At 51.5% G+C, this 12,772-nt stretch overlaps 1 long non-coding RNA gene across 1 annotated transcript; it reads left to right on the top strand.

Annotated features, from left to right (window-relative positions):
* The first annotated feature begins 3,264 nt into the window (after nt 1–3,264).
* On the top strand, nt 3,265–12,421 carry LOC147096639 (uncharacterized). Its single transcript, XR_015074518.1, has 3 exons — nt 3,265–3,508; nt 5,440–5,552; nt 11,145–12,421. It is a non-coding gene; the product is annotated as an uncharacterized LOC147096639 (long non-coding RNA).
* The last annotated feature ends 351 nt before the right edge of the window (nt 12,422–12,772 follow it).

Raw genomic sequence — 12,772 nt, 5'->3', positions numbered from 1 at the left:
TGGTTCCACTGGCGGGGCAGGCTGCCTCTTCTTGTGGTTCCACTGGCGGGGCAGGCTGCCTCTTCTTGTGATTCCACTGGCGGGGCAGGCTGCCTCTTCTTGTGGTTCCACTGGCGGGGCAGGCTGCCTCTTCTTGTGGTTCCACTGGCGGGGCAGGCTGCCTCTTCTTGTGGTTCCACTGGCGGGGCAGGCTGCTTCTTCTTGTGGTTCCACTGGCGGGGCAGGCTGCTTCTTCTTGTGGTTCCACTGGCGGGGCAGGCTGCCTCTTCTTGTGGTTCCACTGGCGGGGCAGGCTGCCTCTTCTTGTGATTCCACTGGCGGGGCAGGCTGCCTCTTCTTGTGGTTCCACTGGCGGGGCAGGCTGCCTCTTCTTGTGGTTCCACTGGCGGGGCAGGCTGCCTCTTGTGGTCCCACTGGCGGGGCAGGCTGCCTCTTCTTGTGATTCCACTGGCGGGGCAGGCTGCCTCTTCTTGTGGTTCCACTGGCGGGGCAGGCTGCCTCTTCTTGTTGACCCACTGGCAGGGCAGGCTGCCTCTTCTTGTGGTTCCACTGGCGGGGCAGGCTGCATTTCTCGGGTGTGTGAAATGAGAAAGACACAAGGGTGGAGTTGTGCTGACGGGAGGGCGGGAAAGCAAGAGGTGCTGCCAGAAGGAGGGTAACGTGCGAGGATACCAGCATCTTGTATCCTTTCAGCCCCGCCGCTGGCCAAGGGCTCAGCCATGCCCCTGCCAAGAATGGCCTGCACCGTCTCCTCTAAGGGGGTGAGGTGATGCTAGGAATGGGAGATGTGCCTCGTCATTGGTGCAGATTGTTGGTAGGTGAGTGATTGGTGGCCCTGCATTGAGCAGTGTGTGAGTCTAGTGGTGCAGTTGGTAGGAGACAGCGTTTGAAGATGCATTCACTGACCTTGACCACTAGCCTGAGATCATGAAGCTTCTTTGGGCACTGGAGCCAAGGAATGGCGGCAACACTGCTGGCAGTGACGGCCTCGGTGATCTGGTCCCACATCGTTCTTTCTGGAGGGCCTCCTGGCCCCCGTGGGTCGAGGACCTCTCTTGCAGTGTTGACCCCCTGCACAAAGCTGGAGTGCTGCGTGCGAGACCCTGGGAGCCCCTTTCCTGGCTTGCTGAGCCAGTTGTGTTAGTCCTGAGGCAGGTTTCCCATTTGTTGAGTTTAGGAAGGTAATTCAGCTTTAAGAGCTGAATAATCATATTTGGAACTTCTTTTAAATATTGAATATTTGTAAAAAAAGACAGAAAGGGCTGAAAAAATGTATTGAATCAGTGCATTTTATTTTCCCTTGCTTCAATGTGCGTGGCCCCTTTAAATTTCCGAGCTCCTCACTGCCCACAGTGCATTACGAGCGTCACAGCCTCGCGCACAGACGCTCGGGGAAGCAGCAACGACGCACCGGGTCTACACATCACCAGGACGGCATTGCGCTTAAGGTTAGCGCTGTGCCACCTACCTCCATGCCCCTTACACCAATTTAGGTCGGTTAGCGCTGCAGCCATTTCGGGTAACCTTTAAAGGCAGTTTGCGGTGACACCGACTGCTTTGCTGGCGATCACCAATATTTCCCCCGTAAAGCCCCAGTGCGCCGGTGGTGGAGGGGTTTGATATTGAGTCCAGTGGCAATGGGCTCCAGTCAAGTGGACTGCCTTGTCCTGGATGGTGTCGAGCTTCTTCAGTGTCACTGGGGCTGCACCCATCCAGGTGAGCGGTGCGTGTTCTATCACACTCCTGACTTGAGCCTTGTAGGTGATGAAGAGGCTTTGAGGGGTTCAGGAGGTGAGCCACTCATTGCAGAGTCCGCAGCCTCTGCCCTGTTTTTGTAGCCACTGTATTGATGTGTTAGGTCGGAGTTTCTGTTCACTGGTGGCCCCCAGAATGTTGATGCTGGGGCTCAGGTACTACCATCGAAGATCAAGGGGAGGTTGGTGGGCTTTTCTTGTTCAAGTGTCAGCTGTGGCTCAGTGGGCAGCACCCTCGCTTTGTGTCAGAAGGTTGTGGGTTCAAGTCCCACTCCGGAGACTTGAGCACGTAAAGCTAGGCTGACACTCCAGTGCAGTACTGAGGGAGTGCCGCACTGTCGGAGGTGCCGTCTTTCGGATGAGATGTTAAAACCGAGGCCCCGTCTGCTCTCAGGTGGATGTAAAAGATCCCATGGCACTATTGCGAAGAAGAGCAGGGGAGTTCTCCCTGGTGTCCTGGGGCCAATATTTATCCCTCAACCAACATAACAAAAACAGATTATCTGGTCATCATCACATTGCTGTGTGGAAATTGGCTGCTGCGTTTCCCACATTACAACAGTGACTACACTTCAAAAGTACTTAATTGGCTGTAAAGTGCTTTGAGACGTCTGGTGGTCGTGAAAGGCGCTATAGAAATGCAAGTCTTTCTTATTTTTCTATTTCAAGATGGTCATTACTTGGCACTGATGTGACACACATGTTACCTTCCAAAGCTCCTTGCTTTAGTATTAGCCTTGCATATGGTTAAGTGATGTTTGAATAAAAAAACAAAATTACTTGATATGTTTTGGAAATATTAGTTAAAATAATAAGTCCCCATTTGATTGTCCCCTTGGTAAGGAGGAGATCTCTTTTGTCATCTCCTTCCCGGAGTTTTCAGTAACCTTCCTGAAGCCCGCAGTGTCTTGAAGCGTTCCTTATCTGCTGGAGTGCTCCAGAAAGATATTTTGATTCTCCTTATCTACACGTTTGTATGTTATCTCCTCATTGCTAAAGAGTTGAGTAATTCCTGTGTTAATCTGGAAGCTGTGCCTTTGTACAGGAGCGTTTTAAGAGCTCAATTGAATGGGGTGCTGAGCTGGGAGCTAATTGGTCCTGGGTTTACATCCTGTCAGGGTTCACTCAGCCTTTCATCTTTACAAGATGGATGGAATGTGAGCCACGTGCTGGGACGTGGGGAAGAGTAGGAGGCTGAGGGACTGTGGCGGGTGCTTGCTGCTCTGTTACAAATGTCACCTTTGGACAATGCGAGCTCTCAGCTCAGAAACACCACCTCATACCACCACCTGCTGGTGATAAGGCAAGTGTCTCCCTGCCACTCGCTGACGATTGCTTCCTTTCCCTCTGTTACTGTTTTATTCCTGCAAAATTTTTACAAACAATTTCAAATAATCATTTGAACTCTGACTTTTCATTACGGGAATATGGCCCCAAACGTCTGCGCCCTTTGATCCCTGTCTATGTGCCATGACCTTCCCGCCGGAACCTCGACCTTTGATCCCGCCAGAGTGCGCAAGGTCGGGGGGGTGCGGGGGGTCTGCGAGTTCCCTCGTCGGCATGGTCCTGGCTGGCGATTGTGCCGCTATGGCCACCTCTTGGGCACCGGTCATCGCAGAGGGGCCGGAAACAATTCCCGCACCGGGGCGGGGTGTTGGCGGCACCGGTACAGAAGGGTAAACATTGTGCCACAATCTTTGGGAGAGCAGTCTCGTCCCAGGCCGGGACGCCAAGATGGGCACTGCGTCAAGAAGGTACGATTGGCTCGTCAGTGACTTCAGGGGTTTATGAGCAGTGTCCTGAGTTTACTTCCCGTCAGGGAATATTTGAGCAGGGGCCTTAAAGGGACAGGCCAGGCTAGCAGCTGGACATCCCGAGAGTGTCCCAGACCCCAGACTGCCTGCGAGCAATACTGTGAGACACGAGGTAGCATCTTTAAAAATAGCTGGCGATAATGACACAGGTGAGGCAGCTTGTGAATACTGTGCCTGAAATGACGCATCGGCTGCGACTGAGCCAAGGCCCGCGCTCGTGCCAAAATGTTTCCCTTCTAACCATCGTGCCAAACTAAAATTGTAACACTCACTCTGCCCTGGACAAGGCAGCAGAGTTCCAGCTTGTGTCAGCACAAGCGTCGTTGGGTGAGCTGATTAATGACACCAATAATCATCCAGAGTGACATAAAGTGGATGATCGCGGTGTGAAATTGGAGGCTCCACGGGGAGAAACTGATCAATAAACTGATCGATCTTTAGAATTAAACTAACTGCTTCATCAGCAGTGGGTGCAGGGAGCCCACACTGCTTGGGTGATGTGCTCGTTTATGGTTTTGGTGTCAGAAGGGATCGCAGACTGTGAAAGCAATCTCTCTTTCTCTCTCTCTCTCTCTCTGTCTCTCTCTGTCTCTCTCTCTCTCTCTCTCTCTCTCCCTCGCTCTCTCTCTCGCTCTCTATTTCCCCCTCCTCCTTTCCTCAAGGCCGTACCAGCCCACCAGTGCCAGCAGCCCCTCTGGTATCTCGCCCAAGTCGCGATTCTTCAGGTGAGTATTGGCAGGCTATTTGGCTGTGATGGCATCACTCATGCGTTTCCCAGCTGCTTTCATGGGATAGTGCAGCATTGTGCTGGCGCCACATGGAGAGCGTGTAAGTGCAGCCGTTATCGGGGGAATGTTAAGAGAGATTTATGTTCAGAAAGACTGAGTCAAATTAGAAACCCACTTACGATGACGTCAACTGCACATCCACAATGCACCAACGTTATCGATTCTTGTACTTTGTACCCGCAGAAGGGAAATTACGTATTAAAAGCGAGATTGAAATTCCTGCCCTGTTGGACTTGGAAGACAAGCAAATGTGGTCTCCTTTGAGAAAGGATGTTTAGTTACAGCCAAAGCAGAGATGCTCATTAAAAATGCCCTAAAGGGAGGTGTGACTGGATTGTTTAACAAGTCCTGAATTACTTCTTGTTAATGCCCAGACAGTTAACAATGTTTTGTGGTATTAACTGTTGTTAAACGCAACTATCTTTTTCATCATGTTAATCAGATTTTTTTTATAATTCCTTCAGTTGGGAGGATGTGATTATCAGAATCAGGAACTGATTTTCCTTTGCTTCTCCTTTTCCATTCTCTTTCCCATGAATATTTTGCAATGTCTAATATATTGGTAATGTTTCTTTAATAATGTTTGGGATTGTTAGATCATATCTTGCTGCTAATTATGTAATCCATGTGCTTGCTTATGTTAAACTATGACTGGTACACCTGTCGAACACTGGCCCCCTTCCTCCCGACGTCCCGACCCCTGGGGGCGACCTTGCCAGCCCTGGGGTACCCATCCCGCCCCCAACCCGCCTCCGTGCCATATTCCCGGGAGGCGGGTAGCCAACCCGCGCCGAGTCCCATCTCCTGGAGGCGGGAAGGGGGTTGCAGCCACTTAACTGCCTGTTAACAGGTAGTTAACAGGTAGTTAAGAGGATTATCCCCATATTTCCAGCAGAGGTGCGGGTTTTCCGACGTCGGGAAACCCCGCCAGGGTCACCGAGGCGAGCAGTGGGTCTGCGGAGGTCGGAGGGGTGCAAAGGTGCGCTGTGGAGGTAAGTGATGGGTGCAAGTGTGGAGAGGTAAGTGTGTGAGATGAGTGGAAAGTGATAGAAAATGTTTACTTACACTTGTTTCTTCCTGCAGGCTTCAACCGTTGGGGATGCGGAGAGTCTCGCATCTCACCGGCAGAGATGACAGACGGCCGCTGCATTCTCCGATGTAACAACCATCTAATTTCTGCTCACAAAAGAGGTTTGGTGAGTCTTCAATACAAGAACTCATCAAACAACAGAGAATGTCAGCGTTTGACAGCTTCACAGAGCTGTCAAACGATGACAATTCATCTGTCAAAAATTTTCGACAGATGAAACGTCATACGCCGACGTGCTCTGCAACCGGCTTCCCCTTGATTGGCCTGCTATGCCCGCTGGGTGGGCTTAACAAGGTCAATCAAGGGAAAATAGCGTGGGTTGGCCACAAGTCGATGGAGGCGGGACTAAAACCCGACAAGTGGGAGTCCCGCCTCCAAAAGCTCCCCATTGACAAAATCCAGCCCCTGAACTTGTCTTGTCCAGTAAGACGCTATGGGGGGTGATTTTAACTTTGGCCATTATCGAATTCGCTGGCCATTTTACATTCTGCCTGATCATCCTTTCCATTAAGTTAACGAAGTGAAGATTGGGTGCTGTGTACGAGGGGCGGTCAACTTGATACCGTCCACGTGCACCATCGCTAACAGTTAAAATTAGCCCGTGTGTGTGGAGGAAACCGGGGCAAAGGAGAGGATTGCTCCCTCATTTCAATAAAAGAAACAAATCTCGAAAATAACCCGGTCCCTTATTTCCCACTTGGGACCCATAAGTCGGCCCAGCCCCTTCCAACCTTACCCTCACTTGTACTGGAATCGGTGACTGGGGATGGGTTTCTGCAGGGGTCCCGATCATCCACTGTATCTTTGGCAAATAATCTATGGGCCCCCCGCAGAAACAGTGTAAACAGCTGCTCGTCACATTTCTCCGTGGATCTTCTGAGGAAGTTACGGTGGATAATCAGACGAGACCCCCGCAGAAATTCAACCCCTTACTCTCCAACAAAGACCAGTAGTTTTCAGCTGGCAACCCATCAGCCACCTTAAACATTCACTCCCTCCACCACCGGCGCACCGTGACTGCAGTGTGTACCATCTACAAGATGCACTGCAGCAACTCGCCAAGGCTTCTTCGGCAGCACCTCCCAAGCCCGCGACCTCTTCCACCTAGAAGGACAAGGGCAGCAGGCGCATGGGAACACCACCACCTCCAAGTTCCCCTCCAAGTCACACACCATCCCGACTTGGCAATATATCGGCCGCTCCTTCATCGTCGTTGGGTCAAAATCCTGGAACTCCCTCCCTAACCGCACTGTGGGAGCACCTTCACCACATGGACTGCAGCGGTTCAAGAAGGCGGCTCACCACCGCCTTCTCAAGGGCAGTTAGGGATGGGCAATAAATGCCGGGAACGAATAAAACATTTGGGGGTTTCACAAGGATTTCCATCGTGGCTGTGAGGAAATAACGATCAGATTTGTAGAAATAAACACTTTGTTGCTGAAACTACGGATAAAGCTGGCGCTGCTGAGATGTAGGACAAGGAGAACATGATGTCATGGAAGAGGTGGACACGCATTGGCACCCCCAGAAATCCAAGAACCAAGTTCCTGTCTCCACTGAGCTGTGGAGGATGGGTCATTGTGTAAGCGGAGGGTGGGGAATTTGGATTCCAGCCCTCATTGTCCAACCCCGAGTGTTAAATGTGCTTGCCCTAGTCGGAGTTTGCAATGCCCACAGTTTGACTGGTATTCCATAATTCCGCACGGAGATGGGAATTTCTCTCACAAGCGACAAGGCTGGCTAGCATGGGAAATTTAAAAATGAGACAGTAACACGTCCTGTGGCTGCGTGTATTTTGGGTGGACAGAGAAAAGCTACATCCTGTGTCCAAATCATCTCTGCCTGACTTGCAGCATGTTTACATTGCAAGCAAGTGGGAAAATATTCCCTGTTCTCCTGCACGCTACCCTTAATGAACATAAACATCTCCCTCCAGAAAAGAGAAGTAAATAAAATGAATGTCCTAGCTGAGTGGGTTGTGCACATTGCCTAATGAGGTGGAACAAGGCTCAATTTGCCTGACTCTCTGTCGGTGATGAACTGATTTAGGTTCAGTTGCCGTGGCCACGAGAGAAGCTGATTCCTTCAGTGCGCAAACCAGGGGTTCTCTTAGCCCCCCTGTCCGAGCGGGGTGACCTTGTGACCTTGAGTGTTGCTTCCCCTCCCCATTACTGACCGTTTGATGTGGGTGGAGCTGGCTGATGTGAGACAATGCTAGTACAAGGGATCATAGGATTACATAGGCTATACAGCACAGAAACAGGCCATTCGGCCCAACCAGTCCATGTTTCTGCTCCACTCGAGCCTCCTCCCGTCTTTCCCGTCTTTCCTCATTTAAATCTATCAGCTTAACCCTCTATTCCCTCCTCCCTCATGTGCTTGTCTAGCCTCCCCATAAATGCATCGATACTATTCACCTCAACCACTCCCTGTGGCAGCGAGTTCCACATTCTCACCACTCTGAGTAAAGAAGTTTCTCCTGAATTCCCTATTGGATTTATTAATGACTCTCTTATATTGATGGCCCCTAGTTCTGCTCTTCCCCGTCGGCTGACATTACTGAAACCGATTCTCTTAATCTGACGACAGAGTCACAAACCTTCATCCTCGTGGCACCCTCTGAATGTGGGGCGCTCGCACCGTGAAGGGGAGTTACCGCCGCAATGCTGCCGTAGAATAGAAGTGCCTTTCCCCAGATGTATCGCTTGGAGTATTTCACCAGAGAGCTGGTGCTCCACCTTGGGGCAGGTGCTCCACCTTGGGGCTGGTGCTCCACCTTGGGGCAGGTGCTCCACCTTGGGGCTGGTGCTCCACCTTGGGGCTGGTGCTCCACCTTGGGGCAGGTGCTCCACCTTGGGGCAGGTGCTCCACCTTGGGGCTGGTGCTCCACCTTGGGGCAGGTGCTCCACCTTGGGGCTGGTGCTCCACCTTGGGGCTGGTGCTCCACCTTGGGGCAGGTGCTCCACCTTGGGGCAGGTGCTCCACCTTGGGGCTGGTGCTCCACCTTGGGGCAGGTGCTCCACCTTGGGGCTGGTGCTCCACCTTGGGGCAGGTGCTCCACCTTGGGGCAGGTGCTCCACCTTGGGGCTGGTGCTCCACCTTGGGGCAGGTGCTCCACCTTGGGGCAGGTGCTCCACCTTGGGGCTGGTGCTCCACCTTGGGGCAGGTGCTCCACCTTGGGGCTGGTGCTCCACCTTGGGGCTGGTGCTCCACCTTGGGGCAGGTGCTCCACCTTGGGGCAGGTGCTCCACCTTGGGGCAGGTGCTCCACCTTGGGGCTGATGCTCCACCTTGGGGCAGGTGCTCCACCTTGGGGCTGGTGCTCCACCTTGGGGCAGGTGCTCCACCTTGGGGCTGGTGCTCCACCTTGGGGCAGGATCACAAGGTCTTCCGATTGTAGTTGGCTCTGGCCGCGAGGCCCAGATTTGGAGCTCGGGCCTTGGTAACGGTTTATGCGCGAGCCACCGGCGCCTGCATCGCCTCCACGGGAAGCTGGCGCATTCCAGGGGTGGGCTGAAGCTAAGTCCTGGTAGACGGGTTGGTGCAGACGACTGTGGGGGGAGGAAGCACCGGACCCTGCTCATCGCAATCCAATCCGAGTGGACCTAAAATAGGCGATAGGTCCCAGAAATAGGTAAATGAGGGGCCTGACGCCTGGTTTAGGCAGCCACCGGTGACGCCTGAAAAATGGCCCACCCCAGTTTTGGCTTGGATGTTTCACAGGGGTCCTTGGGGCGCAAGACTTTGGTCCCTGAAATCGGCCCCCATTGCGGCCGTTTAAAGCCCATAAATGGCCAATTACAATCAGGCCTTTTATCCTTCTCCAAGGTGAAGCTTCAGTCCCAGCACGGGCTCGACGGGCTGAATGGCCTCCTTCTGTGCTGTAACCATTCTATGATTCTATGATAAAACAAGTGCAGCAAGGTCCACTTACTACCCCTCCCTCCCCCTCGTCTTCATCTTCAGCTCCCTCCATGAGCTCATCCCACTCCGATTCTGCAACCTCTCGCAGCCTTCTGTTCCCTCCTACTCTCATTGATGCTCTGACTCTGGCCTCATACACCCTCCGCCCATTCCTCTGCACCATTGGTGGCAGAGCCTTTAGGATAATCCCTGCAAACCCCCCACTAACCACCTCTGCCTCTTCACTCCCATCTACAACCTTCAAAACCTTCTCAGTAGCTGTGCATTGATTGACGAGCGCACAGAGGGGTGCAGACTAGTGCCTTGTACAGCAAGATTGAAAGCCCTTTTGATTTGTGTCTCTCCCTCTGCTGATGCAACCCAGAAGCTCATAGTAAGTAAATAAATATAAGGGGCAGTTTTAGAAAGCTTTGCGACTCATGACAGATGAGAGCACAGGTTCCAGACGGCGCTCTTGTGAAAGTGGTGATTCTCACACTCACCACTCGTGAATGCTCCTTGAACTATCAAAGGCACAAGTTCCTTACCTGCATTTTGCTTTTGTACAAAGAGGTCAGGGCTTGATTGAAAATGAGTTATGAGAAAAGGAAACTGGAATGGAACAAAGAGGAATGGGATGTTCACAGGAACATAAGAATTAGGAGCAGGAGTCGGCCATACGGTTCCTCGAGCCTGCTCCGCCATACGGCCCCTCGAGCCTGCTCCGCCATACGGTTCCTCGAGCCTGCTCCGCTATACGGCCCCTCGAGCCTGCTCTGCCATACGCCCACTCGAGCCTGCTCCACCATACGGCCCCTCGAACCTGCTCCGCCATACGGCCCCTCGAGCCTGCTCCACCATACGGCCCCTCGAGCCTGCTCTGCCATACAGCCACTCGAGCCTGCTCTGCCATACAGCCACTCGAGCCTGCTCCACCACATGGCCCCTCGAGCCTGCTCCGCAATTCAATAAGATCATTTTTTACAATCGTTTATGGGATGTGGGCGTCGCTGGCAAGGCCAGCATTTATTGCCCATACTTAATTGCCCTTGAGAAGGTGGTGGTGAGCCGCCTTCTTGAACCGCTGCAGTCCGTGTGGTGAAGGTGCTCCCACAGTGCTGTTAGGGAAGGAGTTCCAGGATTTTGACCCAGCGACAATGAAGGAACGGCCGATATACTTCCAAGTCAGGATGGTGTGTGACTTGGGGGGGAGCTTGGAGCTGCTGGTGTTCCCATGCATCTGCTGCCCTTGTCCTTCTAGGTGGAAGAGGTCGCAGGTTTGGGAGGTGCTGCCGAAGAAGCCTTGGCGAGTTGCTGCAGTGCATCTTGTAGATGGTACACACTGCAGCCACGGTACGCCGGTGGTGGAGGGAGTGAATGTTCATGGCTGATCTTCGACCTCAACTCCACTTTCCCGCCTGATCCCCAGATCCCTTGATTCCCCTGGAGGCTAGAAGGATGCAATGAAGAGGAATGGGATGTTCAGGGATGGGACTTACAGAAATACAAGCTCGCCATCTCTTACAAGAACTTTTTAAAAACTTACTTAATACTTATTGAGAGTTCCACTGTACACTGACTAACTTTACAGCGGATTGTGCCTTTGTTGTAATATGACTTGAACCACTGATACTTATAGGCACAAAAATGAATTACCCCAAACCAGTTTGATGCAGTATTCTAATGGGGAGACCTTGAGGGAAATATGCAATTGTCCAAAATGTTCTTGCATGCTGGCACCTTGGAGCTACAGATTATGCAGTGGAGTTATTCCTTGACCCTTTCATTTCTGTCAGGATATCGACCCAGCGGGATCACATCGCAACCCACCCATCATCTGCTAAGCTGACTGCTCTACAGCAATGACAGACACAGGACCTTTCGTGGAAGAGGAGGCTGTGCAGAGGCCACCCGTCGCTTTTGTTGTTGGAAGACTGGTGCACGTCTCGTGGCCTGTGGGCACCCAGCTGTGAAACTTCAAAAGCCGCCGCATTCCTCGCAGGCCTGATCAATTTGTAATCATTACTGCTGATGAGCTGTTACTGGCTGTGGCTCTGTTAAGAGCTCATTCCTGTAGGCATTTAAATGATGCTTAAAGTGCCAATGGGGCTGTGTGCGAGCACATCAGGGATTCAAGGATGCACTGTTCCTGTTACAAGTGAGATAGTTTGCAATAAATGGACCTGGAAGAACAAGCTATTAGGGCTTTTATGGAAGTGTAAAAGTTAGCCGTAGAGGTTTGTACATAGACTTTCGAAATTATGATTAAATCAATCTCCTGCTCACAATTAAATCATCGTTGCTTTGCTTTCTCCTGGTTCATCTTCCCTCCTGACGAGGCTGACTGGCGGACGGTTCCACAGGCAGTGGCAGCATTTCAATATCTCGCACGAGTGGCCATTCTACAGGTGAGAAGCTGGCTGAGGACGATGACAGTGATTTGCATTTATTTAGCACCTTTCAGGAAGAACAATTCCCCCAGACACTGCACTGAGGAAGGAAGGGTCTGTTTCTTCACTGGAACAACACAGAGTACAGGGCAGTACAATAAAAGTCTTTAAAGTTATGAACGAATGGGATAGAGTAAACTGAACCAGTAGTTACATAAGAACATAAGAAATAGGAGCAGGAGTAGACCATTCGGCCCCACGAGCCTGCTCCGCCATTCACTAAGACCATGGCTGATCTTCTACCTCAACTCCACTATCCCCATATCCCTTAATTCCCTTAATATCCAAAAATATATCGATCTCTGTCTTGAATGTACTCAACGACTGAGCCTCCACAGCCCTCTGGGGGAGAGAATTCCAAAGATTCACCACCCTCTGAGTGAAGAAATTTCTCCTCATCTCAGTCCTAAATGGCCAACCCCTTATTCTGAGACTGTGACCCCTTGTAGACTTCCCAGACAGGGGAAACATCCTCCCTGCATCTACCCTGTCAAGCCCTGTAAGAATGTTGTATGTTTCAATGAGATCACCTCTCATTCTTCTAAACTCTAGAGAATATAGGCCTAGTCTACTCAATCTCTCCTCCTAGGACAATTCCCCCATCCCAGGAACCAGTCTGGTGAACCTTCGTTGCACTCCCTCTATGGCAAGTATATCCTTCCTTAGGTAAGGAGAGTAAAACTGTCCACAATACTCCAGGTGTGGTCTCACCAGGGCCCTATATAATTGCAGTAAGACATCTTTACTCATACTCAAATCCTCTTGTAATAAAGGCCAACATACCATTTGCTTTCCTAATTGTTTGCTGTACCTGCATGTTAACTTTCAGTGATTCGTGTACAAGGACACCCAGGTCCCTCTGAACACCAACATTTCCCAATCTCTCACCATTTAAAAAATACTCTGCTTTTCTATTTTTCCGACCAAAGTGGATAACTTCACATTTCTCCACATTATATTCCATTTGCCATGTT

This window comes from Somniosus microcephalus, chromosome 34, assembly GCF_052327205.1.
Source record: "Somniosus microcephalus isolate GS21.2 chromosome 34, FLI_Smic_1.0, whole genome shotgun sequence".
Classification (NCBI taxonomy): domain Eukaryota; kingdom Metazoa; phylum Chordata; class Chondrichthyes; order Squaliformes; family Somniosidae; genus Somniosus; species Somniosus microcephalus.
This window is presented reverse-complemented; position numbering and strand designations above follow the sequence as displayed.